The sequence below is a fragment of the Phaseolus vulgaris genome, chromosome 1 (assembly GCF_051622355.1).
Source record: "Phaseolus vulgaris cultivar YP4 chromosome 1, ASM5162235v1, whole genome shotgun sequence".
In the NCBI taxonomy this organism is placed as follows: Eukaryota; Viridiplantae; Streptophyta; class Magnoliopsida; order Fabales; family Fabaceae; genus Phaseolus; species Phaseolus vulgaris.
Window position 1 is genome coordinate 34,367,189 of NC_143498.1, and position 16,335 is coordinate 34,383,523.

A 16,335-nucleotide genomic window follows, 5' to 3' on the forward strand; every position below is an offset into this window, starting at 1 on the left:
CACACAACCATATAATAAGGAAAATGAAGACCTAGAGGTTATTTATTGATTTAATTTCAAATATGGGTCTAATTGGGCTTTTGTTTATTTTTGTAGGCCCAATCAAGAGGACAACTCTAGGTTGAAGAAATGTACAAACATATTCAAGAAGACCTCCAACTCATCAAAACATAAACAACTACTAGAAGAGGCCCAATCACAAGCCCAAGTACAAGCCCAACAACTAGAAGATCAGAGCCCACAAGTAGGTCTATGGTAAAGGAGATACAAGAGGACTGGGATGCTGCTACTGATGGCAGTCTCTACATGTTTGAAGAAGCCTAGATTCTAGTTTAAATAGTGTAGAGAAGATTTTATTTTCTTGTCAAAATTAGACTAGGAACTTTAATTGTAAGATATTTAGATTGAATATTAGGTCCTAATTACCAACCTAGATTAAAATTAGGGTTTCTAAAACACCTAATTTAATCTAGGCCGGTCATGAGAAAGCCCATTAAGGAAGTGAACATCCACCTTAGTCACACCTTCCATGTGCTCTCTTTTTGGCGCCAATTGCAACTAGAATAGTTTGAATTTCCCTCTACTTTCTCTTATTCAAATCCAGCCCTCTCTTGCTATATATAGAGGTGCTTGATTCATGTAAATAAAAGATTAATGAAGAGTGAATTTCTGCCAAAATTGTGCCAATTTCACTCATTGTCTCCTACCTCCCTAGGATAGACACTTAGTCTTCATTTTTCACCTATTCCAAGTGAGATGGCCTCACCACTTACTCTCCACACCTAGCATGCACCTCTAAGGAAACCAAAACTCTGCGTGAGTTCCTTGTTCATCTTCCTTCATTGATGCTTCCGCTATTCCTCCAAAGAAAACACAAATCGAATGAAGGCATACTCCATCAACAATAGAGTTAAAAACCCAATATCACATAGAAGTTGGGTAGTAAATGGTCAAAGGGTAAAGCCATACTTGGGTAATGAGAAGGAGAACCTCACTATGCTGATTCTTTCAAACGAACTCTAGAGAAACATGCGTCAAGCTATAAGACGTTAAACAAGTGCTTACTAGAAGGCAACCCAGTACATATTTGAGTTTTATGAAGATTTGTTGTCTTTGTTTTGATTTTTACTCCTAAACAAAACCATGTTTTTATGCAGAGAAATTCTCCTAGGCATCATATGTCTTGCCTGGGTGTGTTTGACGACGTAAAAAATCATTTTTTATGTAGGGAACCTCGCCTTGGCATAGTATATCTCGCCTAGGCGAGTTAGGAAAATAAACAAGGGGTGCTTTCTGGAGTAATCTTGCCCAAGCGCTACATATACTATTACATTTCTCTGCTTTTTTATGCATTCGAGCCACTAAGCACACAAACTCTTGAACAAATTCGTCAAGAATGGTCCAAATATTTCCTACAAATTAGGAATCAAAACATGTAAAGATTTGTAAATTTGTACATATGTATACATTTTCATTAGATGTAATTATACAATTTTTTTTAGTTTCAATTGCATGTTTTCATATTTTTGTACATACAAATCAATCTGACTGGTATTCTAGTTTTATAAAATTTATAGGTTTGGGAAAAAGCACATTATAATAAATTTATAAAAAAAAATTGTTACATATTACATCGATTGTGACATATTATCAGATATTCAGATTTTGGTACATATTACACTGGTTTTTACAACCAGTTTTATATGTGATTGGCATTTTACGTTGCTAAGATCTACATCTTTGAGGGAACCAATGTTATATGTCTCCTAGAACCGGTGTTATATGCATTTTCTGCATTCGTTTGTTTTAACAGAAAAAGAAATCAATTAGTTTGTTTTAAAAATCAATGAAGTGTTTTTAACAGAATTTTGTTATGATTTTCAAAACTGTTTTTAAATGCTTCTAACAGATTTCAAAATGATCAAACAATTTTAACCATTTTTTGAAGTCTATATAAATACTGGTTTATGATCATTTCAAAAAGAAGAAAAAAGTTTTATTGAAAATGTTTTCAAGAGAAAGATCAAAGAGTTTTGTAATCATTTTGGAGTCTTGGATCATTGCTTATGTGTGAACTAAGAATCTGGGTTTTCTATTCTATTATTCTACAGCTTTGTAAAACCCGGGTGTATTCTAATTCTTTCTTTCAATTATGTATTGTGGTATAAAATAGTTCTAGATAGTGTTTCTAGAAACTGTGGTTTTGGCTGAAAATGTTGTGTGTTCTTGAGGGGTTCAAGATCAACACTCTTGGTTATGATTTGTAATCTGGTTTTAATGACCTAGTGAATTCTTAGTGGTGAGCTGAGGACTAGATGTAGCTCTTGGTTAAGAGTGAACCAGTATAAATCTCTATTTACTTACTTTGATAATCTGCTATATAAATTGTTTTTGTGTATTCTAATGCATTAAACAATTAGTTGTTCCGACAAAACAACTGGTTTATACTTTTTCAAAATTGTTTGAACAGATAAATCAATTGATTGATTTAACTGATCTTTTCAATCTAATTTCAGTCTTTGCGATAATGTTGCAAAAACAATTTAACCCCTTCTTGTTTTAGCCTTGCATTTGAACAATATTAATACGATTATTTGAATTATCATATGCATCATCTTCTACTGATACTTTTTTCGAAAAATTAAAAGAAAAATCTTCAAATTAGATTCACGCAAATAATCAATAGTATGGGTGCAAAGATAATCTCCATTTATTATAAGATCTGTAAAGGGTATTAAGTATAGTTGCTCGCACCGTCTTATACTCCCATAAGCGTGTCTTATACTCCCATAAGCGTGAATCATAAAAAAACATAAAATTTCCAAAACTTAAAAATATCAAACACACAATCAAACAATTTTTATCATTAAAAACTACGTGATTCCTTATTTTCCAATGAGTAGAATATATATGATCAATGTTAATCCTTGTTAGGCCCAAATAAAAAAAATTCAAAAATATTTTCTTTATTTTTAACATGATTTTTGCTTCAATTTTTGGAAAAAAATAAACATCCTGAAAACCCTAAACCAAAAAAAAAAAAAAAAAAAAAAAAAAAAGAAGAAGAAGAAGAAAAAATATGTTGCTATTGAACACCTAGAGAATGTTTATGTTCAAGCTTTTGTTAAATTATTTGGCCTACATTATGTTGAAAAATGTTGTAGCATCTACATTTGTGAATGATATCAAAAGGTTTATTTTAGTGCAAATATAGAAATGAAAGTTTTAATTTCAATTTCTTTTCATTACGTGTATAGAATTATATTCATATTATTTCTTTTGAGACTTTATTTTATATATGGATTTATGGAAATAGTTTTGAGACATACCTAGTTGTTGTTAACATTAACAAGCCAACAATTGAATAATGGGCTGAAGAAAATAATATAACTGCAGACTTTGATTCTCTCCATGGAGATTCTAGATCAAAAACTTACATAATCGAAGAGTAACAACCATGTTTTGTTTGTCAGGATTCCAGAATGGTTAGAGTAACAAAGTTCCCTGTCTATTTTGTTTAGACCATCAATGACAACACAATGGAGATAAAATTATTTTTTCCATAACAATATTTTCACACACATGATTTTCTTAAATTGAAGATGTGCCTTCGAATTTCTTCAACCTTCCCTGAGCTGCAATTTAGAATATCAATGTGGAAATAGATACTAGAAATTTGAGGATCATAAGTTATCACAATTTCGAGAGATATGTACAGTGAAAAACAATGAAAAACGAGGGTGAAACCTGGTTGCGCAACTTCTTTGTCACCAAGAACGACGAAGCATGCCCGTCTTGCAAGTCATACATACAAGAAGGGTTATTAGGGTTTCCAAAATTAGGGTTATTAGGGTCTTACAAGAAGGGTTATTAGGGTCTTGCAACTTCTTTTCACCTTCAAACTCTCGCCGAGTCAAACATACAAGAAGGGTTATTAGGGTTTCCAAAATTTTGAGAGGGGATTTAGGGGAGAAGAAGGAGGATGTGCGGATTGTGGGTTTGAGAAAAAAATTTCAACTTATATAGAGATATTTTTTTTATATATGTAGGACCATTATGTTTTTTTCACATTAAATAAATGGTTAAGATAATAAATATTCCACCTCAGTCTTGTGTTACCCAGACCCACAAGATAAATAAAATATAATTTTTTTTTTGCATTTGCTAAGCCTTCATAAATTTAATTTTTTTTAATCCGTGGCCTTCCTTACTTGGGTTCATGTTTTGGATGCTAACTTTTATTATTGTTATTTTATTCTTTTTATAATTTCACAAAAATAGTAGCGTGGGCTAAATCTACGTTTAATATTTAATTTTATAATTATTAGTGTAGGTGTACCATTTCTTTGGCCGACACTATCCTTAAAATTTATTTTTCTTCTTTGTTCTCACTATAATAACATCCATTAGGAATACGATTTTTTTTTTAGTTAATACCCACTTTTCTCGTAGTGAGTGAAAACACTTAATAGTGTACAACATAAAGAAGCAAGATGTATTATATTCATGTGTTATGTGTACAGAAATAAACAAGCAAGTACTTAGAAAATGAAATTAAACAAATAATTTTAATAAACTTAAAAAGCAAGAAAAAAAAACAAAGAACAACATAGAAAGACCAAAAGAACTACAAAATCAAAGAATCATTTCTCCCCTTTTTCACATCATGAAAAAAGGTTCCTAGAACAGAAATAATCAATACAGTGATGGTGGTTGAAGTGGCTGCTAAGATGGTGGAGGAGGGGCAAACTAGGTTCTTAGTTGATTGGGGATTTCAACAAAGGATTTTTTTAATCTGTGTAGCAAAAGAGGCAACAACTTGTTGAAGCCTCTGGTTCTGTCTTTCCTCCATCCTAGAAACTCTTGAACAATGTCTCTCTCACTTTGGAAAGCCTATTAGATGATCAACTTGATTTTGTTGGACATGTTTTCCAACAGTTCTTGAAAAACTGCATCAGATGTAGATGGTCAAGGAGAAGGTACCACTTCCAAAAGTTAAGAGACCTCTTCAAGTGTTTCAAAATCTTGTTACACATCTTTAAGATCCCCAGTTTCTTCATGGTCTTCAACATCTACATGATCCTGAACAACTTATGGAATCTACACATCATCTTTTTTCCAACTGATAATGAACATTAACAATAATAGGTACCTCGGTTGAAGCATTCTTACCCATATCAAGAATTTTCTCAGCCTCATTTATAATAGCTTTTAACTTAGTTCTTCATTATGGAAATGTATTCGTAGTAGCAAGATGTCATTCAAGAACAAAGATGACATTTCCCTTTAATAGCTCCTCCCTTAAGCATCTATGAGCAACAACTTCTTCAACATCTAGGTCTAGTAAAGGCTTGATCTCAGCAAAGGAAGACTGGCATAAATTGTAATGTCTAGTGACACCATGAAGAATGTGTTGAACCATTTTCCATAAAAAAAATTCAGATTCCTGATGAAACATGGTGGTGAAGTCATCTAGGGAGTACTATTACACTAGCCTTAGAAAAGATAGTTGATCTTCAAACGTTCTTCCTTGCTGAATATGAGGGAATTCACTATTGTAATCATAAAATGAAGAAGCACAAAAAGACTTTTTATCAATATTTTCACACCACACAACTATGGCTTCATATTCATACAAGACTCTATCAAATTCATGTTTTTCTTTATAAACATAACTCCAATCTCTCAGAGTAACTGATATGAGTTTATTTGCAATTACTCATGTTTTTTTATAGATTTTACTTGGATTAAGATTTTGATTAGTAAGATAAGATTATAACTCAGTGAGGATTGCCACTAGATACAAACATAACCAAGTGGTTAAGTAAGTGCGAAGGTTTTCATCAAAGAGCAAAAAGAAAAGACACACTCGATGATGAATAGAACACGAAATTAAGCATGATAAAAGAGAATGAAAGACAAAAAAAAATGGAATAGAACTGAAAGAGATAAGAGGAAAGGAGTTCTTATGTGTATGAAGCAATCATGGAGGTGAAGAGATGGGAGGAATCACGCCACTTGGGGAAAGAAAGCTCCAAGATGAGTGAGGAAGTGAGTCATCACTTGCAACATTATCTGCAAAGATAAGACTCAGAGGGTTATATTGTCTATGGCGCAACAGTCTGTACACATACACTAACTCTCATCCTTTTTAGGGACAATAATGACAGGCATAGCATAAGAACTCATGATATCTTGGATCCAACCCTTTTCTAATAACCTTCGACTTGTTTTTGGATCTCGTTGGTTTAATCCAGATTGGTTCTATATGTAGGTCGATTTGGTAAAGAAGCTCCAAGAATAAAATCATTTTGATGTTCAATACCTCTTAGAGGTGGTAAACCTTTAGGAGGATCTTGGAACACATCCTGGAATTCCTTTGACAAAGAATCCAAACACTTAGAACTATCTAGAGTAGAATTTAATTTTAAATGTTTTTGTGGATAAGCTATAAATACCTCTTTTCGAGCCATCATTACCTTTTTTATTTCCCTGAGAGAGATGAGAAGGTTTGTTTTGATAACATTATTTTTCTCTAATTTTTTTTTCATTTCCTCTCTTTCGTTTCATTTTAAGTTGGTTCATTTACCTCTTTTGGAGAAAGAGATTTTAGTACGACCTTATGCCCTCGGAAGTGAAAATAAATTTTGTTAGTAAGGCCATATTGTAAAAAATTTCTATCATATAGCCAAGGCTTTCTTAAAAGAACATGTGTTGTTTCCATGGGCACAACATCACATAATACCTCATCTTTATATTTTCCAATGGAGAAAGCTATGAGGACATGTTTATTAACAATCAATTCACCCTTTTCACCAAGCCATTGTAATTTATAGGGATTTGTACGAGAGATAGTGGGTAAGCCAGGTTTCTCCACTACTTTTGTACTTGTCACATTAACACAACTACCCCTATCAACTATCACAGAACATAAGTTGTTGTTGATAAGGCACCTGATATGGAAAATTGAGAAGTGCCTAATTTAAGTAATATTTCATATTAAAATATAGGCACTTATGAGTATTAATTGTTAAAATAAATATAAAGTAACCCTTAATTTATGAATTTATACCTTTTTACGTATTTTATGATCTTTATTTGAATACGGGCATTTTATTCCAAATTTGGTGTTAATTTCAGGTTTTTAGGGAAGAATGGAGATGTATGGGCTAAAGAAGAATAATATAAGCTAAAAGAAGAAAGTTGGAAGGCCCTGAAACGCACAAGTGCACAAAAATTCCAAATCAGTAGCAGAGCATCTCGCTCAAGGGAGATATATCTCGCTTGAGTGAGATAACGCTAGAGACCTTGGGCCTTTTTATGTCACTACAAGAAAAACGCGAATTACATACAGATTAAATTCCGTATGTAAATATTAGCACCATAAAATAAAATTAGCAGTGAATGAGATTCGAAGCCAGATTTCTTCAGCAACCAAGTAAAATTTAACCACTACACAAAGCAAATTCTTTAGTTTAATTATGATTTTTATTATACTTATTATTATTAATAATACTAACAATACTAATAATACTAACAATATTAATAATATTAATAATATTAATAATACTAACAATATTAATAATATTAATAATACTAACAATATTAATAATATTAATAATACTAACAATATTAACAATACTAACAATATTAATAATACTAACAATACTAACAATATTAATAATACTAACAATAATAATAATACTAACAATATTAATGATACTAACAATATTAACATATGAATCACATTTAATTTATCTACAATCTACTTGAATCTAAACATAATTTATTATATTATCTATTAGTATGAATCAAATTTAATATATGTCATACTCATAGTCATCATATTACCTATTACATTAAAATCAACTATCATATTAATTATTATTTTACGATCATATTGACTTAATTAAGTTCATTATAGGTAGTTGGTTTTACTTGTGTGTTATAGTAAAGAATATTGTCAACAAACAATATTATATTTTAACATAAAATGATGACTTTTACATTAACTATTAATTAAATCTCTAATACAGATTACTAGTTAGCATATCATTATAGTTTAAACTATATTAATTATTCCATAAATCTATGTAAAAGGTTGTTACTAAATAACCCTTTCTACTAATATATAATATAAATCATAATGACAAAGTGATTAAATAATTTATAATTTAAAATATTTTAAAAATTATACATTATATCAATTTTAATCTATGTAAGTAAATATTTGAAAATAAGATTTTTTTTATCGACAAAGAATAAAAAAAATTAAACAAAACATTTTAAGGATATTTCAATCCTTATACAAGAATCTCAAATCAGAAAAGAAGTGTAAGATACAAGCACCTATATAGCCATCTAACAAAAACTTCACAACTACCTATAATAACCTATATTTGAAAATAAGATATCAAATAATTTTATATTAATATATATATATATATATATAATATGAAAGTAAATTTAAATTTAACCATGAGTTTTAAAAAATTAATGATTAAATAAAGAAATATATTAATCAATATATATGTATTTATAGTATTAAAGTTATATTAATATTATATAATTTCTTCCTTTTTCTCTCTATCTATCTATATCCGAATAAAAGTAATATTACTCAAGTCAAATAAAACTACTATACACACACAATAAATATCTAAATGTATATTTATATCAAAATTAATATTAATAATATGAATATAATGTTAATAATAATATTAATTATAACATTAATAAATATTAATAATATGAATAATATTAATAATAATATTAATAATATGAATATAATGTTAATAATAATATTAATTATAACATTAATAAATATTAATAATATGAATAATATTAATAAATATTAATAATATAAATATAATTTATTTTATTATTATTATTATTAATTATATTAATATGTATAAGTATAATAAAAATGATAACATGACCAAAGAACTTGTCTGGTCTAATGGTCAATGCTTTCCCTGGTCACTGGAAAGAATTGGGTTCGAATCCTGGCTGCTGCAGTTTACTTGTAAAATTGTTTGGAATTAATATTTAGAAAACACCTTAATAATTTTATATGCGAGAAATTGATATATATGATTTTTATACGGTCCTCAATATCAATCAAAAGATATTTAGCGAATCTTTTACTTGAATATTCAATTGTTCTTTGTGGGTTCAATATCCGTTCTTAGGGACACATTATTATTTCTGACAACGCGGTGCACTTGCCGTAAAAAGTCATCAAGTTTTTGGCACCGTTGTCGAGGAACAGTTTGTGAATAGTCTAACTGATTTTATTTTTTGTTAATGGTTATTAATTTTTGTTTATATTGATTGATTGTGTTTATATTTGTTTATTGTTTTTATTTTTCTTAATTGAAGATTTGTTTTATTTTCATATTTTATTTGCAGATTTCATTTTTTTTGTTTTAAATTTTTAAAGAAAAAAATTATTATGTTACTGCTAATGAATCCTTGTGCTAACTCTTGAATTAACTGTTTTATATGATATTGAGAGGTCAAATTGCCAAAAACCAATTATTATTTGAATCAGATATTGAAAAGGCAGCTAAAAGAAATAGAAAGACAAAGACAAAAGAAAGGGAAGGAGACACTAGAGAGGAATCCTCAATCACTTCTTCTTTTCCTACTAACAATATTTTTCAGGAGGAAAGTAACATGGTAGAAGAGCAAGCACCACCTCCTAGGAGGACACTGGGAGATTATGTCATGTACCAAGGGCCAAGGCATTTTTCTAGTATTGCAATGCAAGCTACCACCAAGGCCTTGAAAATAAAACCCGCTTTTCTCACTCTCATCAGTACCTATCAATTTACAACAATGGATCATGAGGATCCATATTCACATTTATCTACATTTTAAGAATTAGTGAGAACAATGGGCTTTCAATCAGGTGATATTGAAAATGTTTATATGCGTTTGTTTCTTTTTTCATTGGCAAGTAAAGCTAATGAATGACTCAAATCACTTCCAAATTAGAGCCTCACTAGCTCGAAGGATGTAGAGGAAAAATTTCTGCAAAGATTTTTTCCAATCTCTTGCTACATCAAGCAAAGTCTGAAATTTCTATGTTCAGACAAGGAGTAAATGAATCTTTTTGTGAGACATTTGAGAGATTCAAAATGATGCTTAGAAAAGTCCCAAATCATAGGTTTGAAGATATTTATCAACTGAGCATATTCCTTAATGGTCTCAGATAACACAAAGATGCTCTTAGATGCCGTAGCTGGTGGCACAATGGTGGCTCTAGACGTAGAAGAAGCGATAAGGATTATTGATACATTGTCATCAACTGATTATCAAGTTCAACATGATAGACAAGGTATTCGAAAAAAAAGGTTGTTAGAAGATGCACTCTTGGATCAAAATTTTGACGCAGCAGATTGAGCAACTAATCGCACAGATGGCTAAATTGCCCCAACAATTACATGTTGTTCATTCATCTCAAAGTCAGAGTCAACCAATCAGGTGTGATTTTTGTGGAGGTGATTACTTGCAGGGAAAGCAGGGCTCCGAGGACGTGGCGGTGACAGGGGGTGACCAGGGGCATGAAGTCCCAGTGCATGGTGAGATTCACACCATTGTGGGAGGTTTTTCGGGAGGAGGTTGCACCGCTTCTCAACGAAAGAGGGACGCGCGAGCGGTGATGACGGTAGAAGCACAAAGGGCAGACGATGCTTTTGATGTCGACCTTGTCTTTACCAAGGCCGACCTCCAAGACATTGTTCCCCATGACAACAACCCGGTGGTAATCTCAGTAGTAACCAATGGGAGGAAGGTGCACCGTGTACTGGTGGATCAAGGAAGCTCGACAGATGTAATGTTCTGGACGACTTTCAACAAGTTGGAGCTGTCCCCTGACATGTTAAGGCCTTACATTGGCTGCCTTTACGGTTTCGCGGAGACCAGGTGGAGGTGCCTGGGCACTTAGAACTGAGGACCATCTTCACGGATGGTATCGCGTCCCGTACGGAGAACATTAGGTATCTCGTCGTCAATGCCCCCTCCGCTTATAATGTGCTACTGAGTAGACCTACACTGAATAGGCTGGGGGCGGTGCCGTCGACGAGGCACATGAAGATGAAGCTTCTTGACTTGGCGGGAAAAGTGATTACCATCAAGTCAGACCAGAAGAAGGCCAAGAGGTGTTATGAAAGCAGCCTCAAAACGAAGAGAGGGGTAGTCATGGTCACTACGCGCGCACCGCCGCGCACGGAAGAGGTCGCCCATCCCGAGATCAATCACGAAGAAGTCGTCCGGGGGAGCGAGCGCAAAGAACATAACCCACTGTTGCCACCTGAGCCGATCGGCGATGCAGGGGAAAGAGAGATTGGAGGAAAGGTCTCCAAGCTTGGCAACGCTCCCAAACAAACGGCAGAGGATCAGATTGCCAAGGTTCGACTTGTCCACCAGAGGGCAAAGGAACATTTGGCGTTAGAAGAGCTATTTACAACGATAGCTAAGTATAGGCTGAAGCTGGACCCCGAGAAGTGCATGTCTGGAATAGAAGCAGGGAAGTTTTTGGGTTTCTTGCTCACCGAGCGTGGGATAGAAGCGAACCCAGAAAGGCGCATGGTTGCCCTGTCCGGATTCATGTCATCTGGAGAAGGCAAGGGCCACCCTTACTCCCAATGTGTATGGATCCAGTGTAAAGAGGCGTTCATCAGGCTGAAGGAGTACCTGGACAACCCTTCAGTCTTGTGCAAAGTACAGCCAAGCACACCACTTCGCCTGTATTTGACCGACCAGGCGATCAGTTCAATCATTGTTCAAGAACAGGACCAGTTTCAGAAACTCATATGCTTTGTGAGTAAAGTATAGCAAGGGCCTGAGGAAAGATACCAGGTACTGGAGAAGGCGGCCCTGATAGTCCCACGTCAGCTCTCCCCCATGTGGACTGGTCCTTTCAGAGTGACAGATATCCTTGGGGACAAAGCATACAGACTTGAGACACTGGAAGGAGGCGCGATTCCTCGCACATGGAATGCGGTCAACTTCAAGTTTTATTTTAGTTAAGCAATAACATTGTACATTGTATTAGGGGACACTCTTTTTCCTTTATAAGGGTTTTTTAATGAGGTCACCCAATAAATTTCGATTGAAATATTTTCTCGAGTTTTGTACAATGCAGTTAAGAACTTGTTTCCCTTGCGTTAGAGGTCTCATGAGTGGAAGGGCAGGTTTGTAGAGAACGCCTCCCCCCTCGAGTGAGAACGCCAAGGTTGAACGAAATAGTTCACCAGATAAATCCTCCTCGCCTTTCAGCGAAGCTGAGGTCAGTTAAGAACTTGTTTCCCTTGCATTAAAGGTCACGTGAGTGGAAGGGCAGGTTCCCTCCCCCCTCGAGTGAGAACGCCAAGGTTGAACGACCTAGTTCACAGTTAAACCCCCCCTTTAGCTTTATACAGCAAGGGCAGTGTACCAAAGGCGCTAGTAGAAGCATTGCGGTGCCAGGTGTTAGAATATATGGCCTTAAACAAGAGGGGGGTGAATTGGTTAAGAGGGATTTTCACAAACTTTGAAGGTATAATGAAAATCAATGTTGAATTACAGAGAAAAGAACCAGGGAAACAAATACCCAAAACTGTTTTAAGATGATACCAGAAAAACAATCGGTTGTTTTATCGAAACAATTGGTTGTTTTTATCAGCAATTAATAAAAACTGTTGAAGCTGGAGGAAGCTTCTTCCCTACCAAGGCTTGATGTGTGTTTGATGAAGAAAATGGCTTGAGTGCTTTGAAGATTGTAATAGGTTTTTAGATTCATTTGTAATTAGGCTTGTAAGTGTGTATGATTGCCTTTTGCTGTGTAACCTATCCTAGATGCCTAACCAAGTCTAGATCAAGCACATGATGTGGTTAAATGGTTTTTGAAAAGCTTTTTAAAATGTTTTTAACAGTTTTAAAACAGTACACAAATAAATCTGTTTTATGGAGAAAGAATCTGTTTATTTCTTCTCTGTTAAAAAGGCTTTCGTTTAATGGTTTTTGAAAAGCTTTTTAAAATGGTTTTAACAGTTTTAAAACAGTACACAAATAAATCTATTTTATGGAGAAAGAATCTGTTTATTTCTTCTCTGTTAAAAGGCTTTTCTAAATTTCTGTTAAGGCACCAAGGGAAAGCTCAGTTCGTTATTTCAGTTAAGATGAGCTGGCTTGTGTGTTATACTTTAATCTGTTTTACTGTGAAAGAACAGGTTTATTCTTTGGTGTGCTGAAAGGTTTTTCACAAGTTAGTTAGGGCACCAAAGGTACCACTCAGACAGTTATTTCTGTTAAGCTGAGTTGGCAGTTTTCACAAATAAATCTGTTAAGTTCAAAACTGAATCTGTTGTTTTCTTAACTGCTTTTCAACTGTTTTTTGAAAAGAAGTTAGAAACTGTTTTCTATATAAAAAAAAGTCTCTCTCACATGAATTAGGGCTGAGGAATTACGCTTTTGACAGAGATCAAACAACTTCCATGTGAGAAGAAGGATTGAAAGAGTTTTTTGAAAGGTTTTCCAAAGAGATTTTCAAGTGTGCTTGTTCTAGGAAACCTTGAATCTTGGTGAAGGTGCTGGTGCAGTTCTGCAGCAAATTGAACTACTGGTTTTGAGTTCTTGCATCTTCTTTTCAGGTGTAATCTTTCCTTTATTCTGTTTTGTAAAGGTGTAAGTGTTAGTCACTCCTTGATAGGGTTTCTTGGAGTGCAAGGTGTGCTGAAATAGGGTTTTTCAGCATTGTGTGTGTTGTTCTTGTAGTGTTCAAGAACTGCTGGTTTTGTAAGTGATTGGCACTGGTTTTAGTGAATTCCACCTTGGGGTAAGGTGAGACTGGATGTAGCTCTGTATGAGTGAACCAGTATAAAAACGTGTGTATCTTGTATTCTCATCCCTGCACTCTTTTTTGGTTTTTGCTTAATTCTGTTAAGAACTAAATCTGTTCTTTTTAAATTGAATCTGTTAATTCTGGGTTAAGTGAAAACTGTTCTTCCTGATTTGTTAAAGTTTTCTGATCATAAACAAGGTTGCTGCATATAATGGTTTAAGTGAATTGTAAACAAACTGATCATTCATTAAAACCTGAGAAAGGATCATACTTCTTGAAACCTTGTGTTGTGTAACTTTTGATTGATTTCTAAGCATAGCTATATCCTTCATCCTCACAATATTAAGCTGATCTGGTTCTGTTATATTTCTTGTTGAACACAATTTTACATTGAACAAAATTCAAATTGTGCCAAGACTGCTCTGAAGAATCAATCTGTTTCATGTAAAAACAATCTGTTCTTTTTGCCTCTGGAATACTGAAAAATTGTGTGTTCTTGCGAAAATTTTATAAGCTCAATTCACCCCTCCCCTCTTGAACTTAGACACTAATAGACCCAACAAAAAAAACTTAAAAACAAAATTTAAAGAGTTAAGGGTAAGAGATAAGCACGCAAGCAATTTATACTGGTTTACTTTTACACCAAGAGCTACATCCAGTCCCCAGAAACCACTGGGTATTCCACTATGCAATCAAAACCAGATTACAAACACCACACACCAAAGTAGTGACCTTGAACCCCTCAAAAAACACACTACCTTTGGCAAACCACACCAAGAATGTTGATCTTGAACACCTCAAGAACACACAACACTCCTTGGCACCACAACTACAGAAATACAGTAATCAAGGAAGCAGGGAATAGAATACACCTGGGTATTACAAAGCTTAAAGTTCAGAATACAACCCAATCCTATTCCAAACACTTAAGAATGATCCAAAGCTCTTTCAAATATTGGAAAAATTGTTTTGATAAACTCTTTCTGTTACTCCAAGATTAGGAGCGTAAAACCACCTTTATATAGACCATCCAAGTGGTCAGAAGCATTTAATAAAGGAGTCAAGTTAGTTAAGATCATTTAAAACATATTAAAACCGCTTAACAGAATTCTGTTAAGGTTTTCAGGAAAACAATCGGTTGTTTTGTCGAAACAATCGATTGTTTTGGTTTGACAGCAAAGTCAACCAAGTTTTTCAAAAAAATGCTAAGGTAAAACAACCTGTTGAATTTTTGACAGCTTTTTAGAAAACAAATCTTTTCAAAAGGTTAAAGATTCAAATGAACTTGGATCATCTTAAGGAGTGAATTAACAAGTTTCAAACAACTAGACAACACACACACACACCCAACAACAAGGTCTTCAAGCTTTCCTCTTGGATTTGGAGACATCAAAACATCTTGTTCAAGAATCTCCCCCTATTTGATGAAGACAAATCTCTGGTTTGTTTGTGTTGTTGTTTTTGAACTTGAAAGGTCCTGCAAAGCAGAATTTGTGCATATACAAAGCAAGCATACCAGCAGGATACCAAGGCACACAAAACCAGTTTTCTGCATAAGCTTTTAAGCAGAAAAACCAGTCAAATAACCATAAAAACCAATGCCAAAAAGAGACTTGTGTGCAACAGAACTATGGTGAATAATAGCATGGCAGCAACAAAATTTAAACCATGATAAAACCAGATAACAACAGAGTGTATCAGCAGCACTACAACACATAAAACCACACCATTCTCCCCCTATTTGTCTTCTCAAATAGAATGAAAGAAGGGATAAAAACAGCAGAATTCCGAGCACTGAAAATCAGCATATAGCAGCAACATAATAAACTAGAAAACCAGTGTGTGTAGCAGCACTGTTGCAACAACAAACCTGTGATACCATATCAAAATTGCAGCAAAAATCTATGGTGTATCAGAGCTATGACAGCAACATAATCAAAGTACCATAGACCCCAACAATTTCAGCTAGGAGACTACAGTTTCTCCCCCTATCTTTTCTTCATCCAGCAATTCAAGTTGGTTAAATGATTTCTCAAGAGGTGGATTTGGTAGAAATATTCTTTCTTCTATTAAGAGCAAACTTTCCAGACATTCCAAATATACATTCACAAATATTCATCAATCCCATGACCACCAATGTGGTTGCCATTCATAAAAAGCTTTGAATTTCAAGGAAAACAAAGAGTATATCTCTTTATGATCTAGTTCAGAGGCACAAAGAATGCATATTTGACTCATAATGGGTTATGAAAGAAAAGAAAGAGTTGTAATCATGCATAAGAAATCATAAAAACTTTATTTAAATGTGCTAGAGGTAAAACAATCGGTTGTTTCGTGAAAACAATCGGTTGTTTTTCTGAGACAACAAGAAAAAGTTATTTTTCAAAGCAAATCATCTTTCAAAGTGATGGGAAATGCATAATGAAATACATTCATACCTTTGCATTACCTCAAGCATGTTTAGAATCTCATTTGGTCTTATGAAGCCAAAAGCATAGGATGAACAT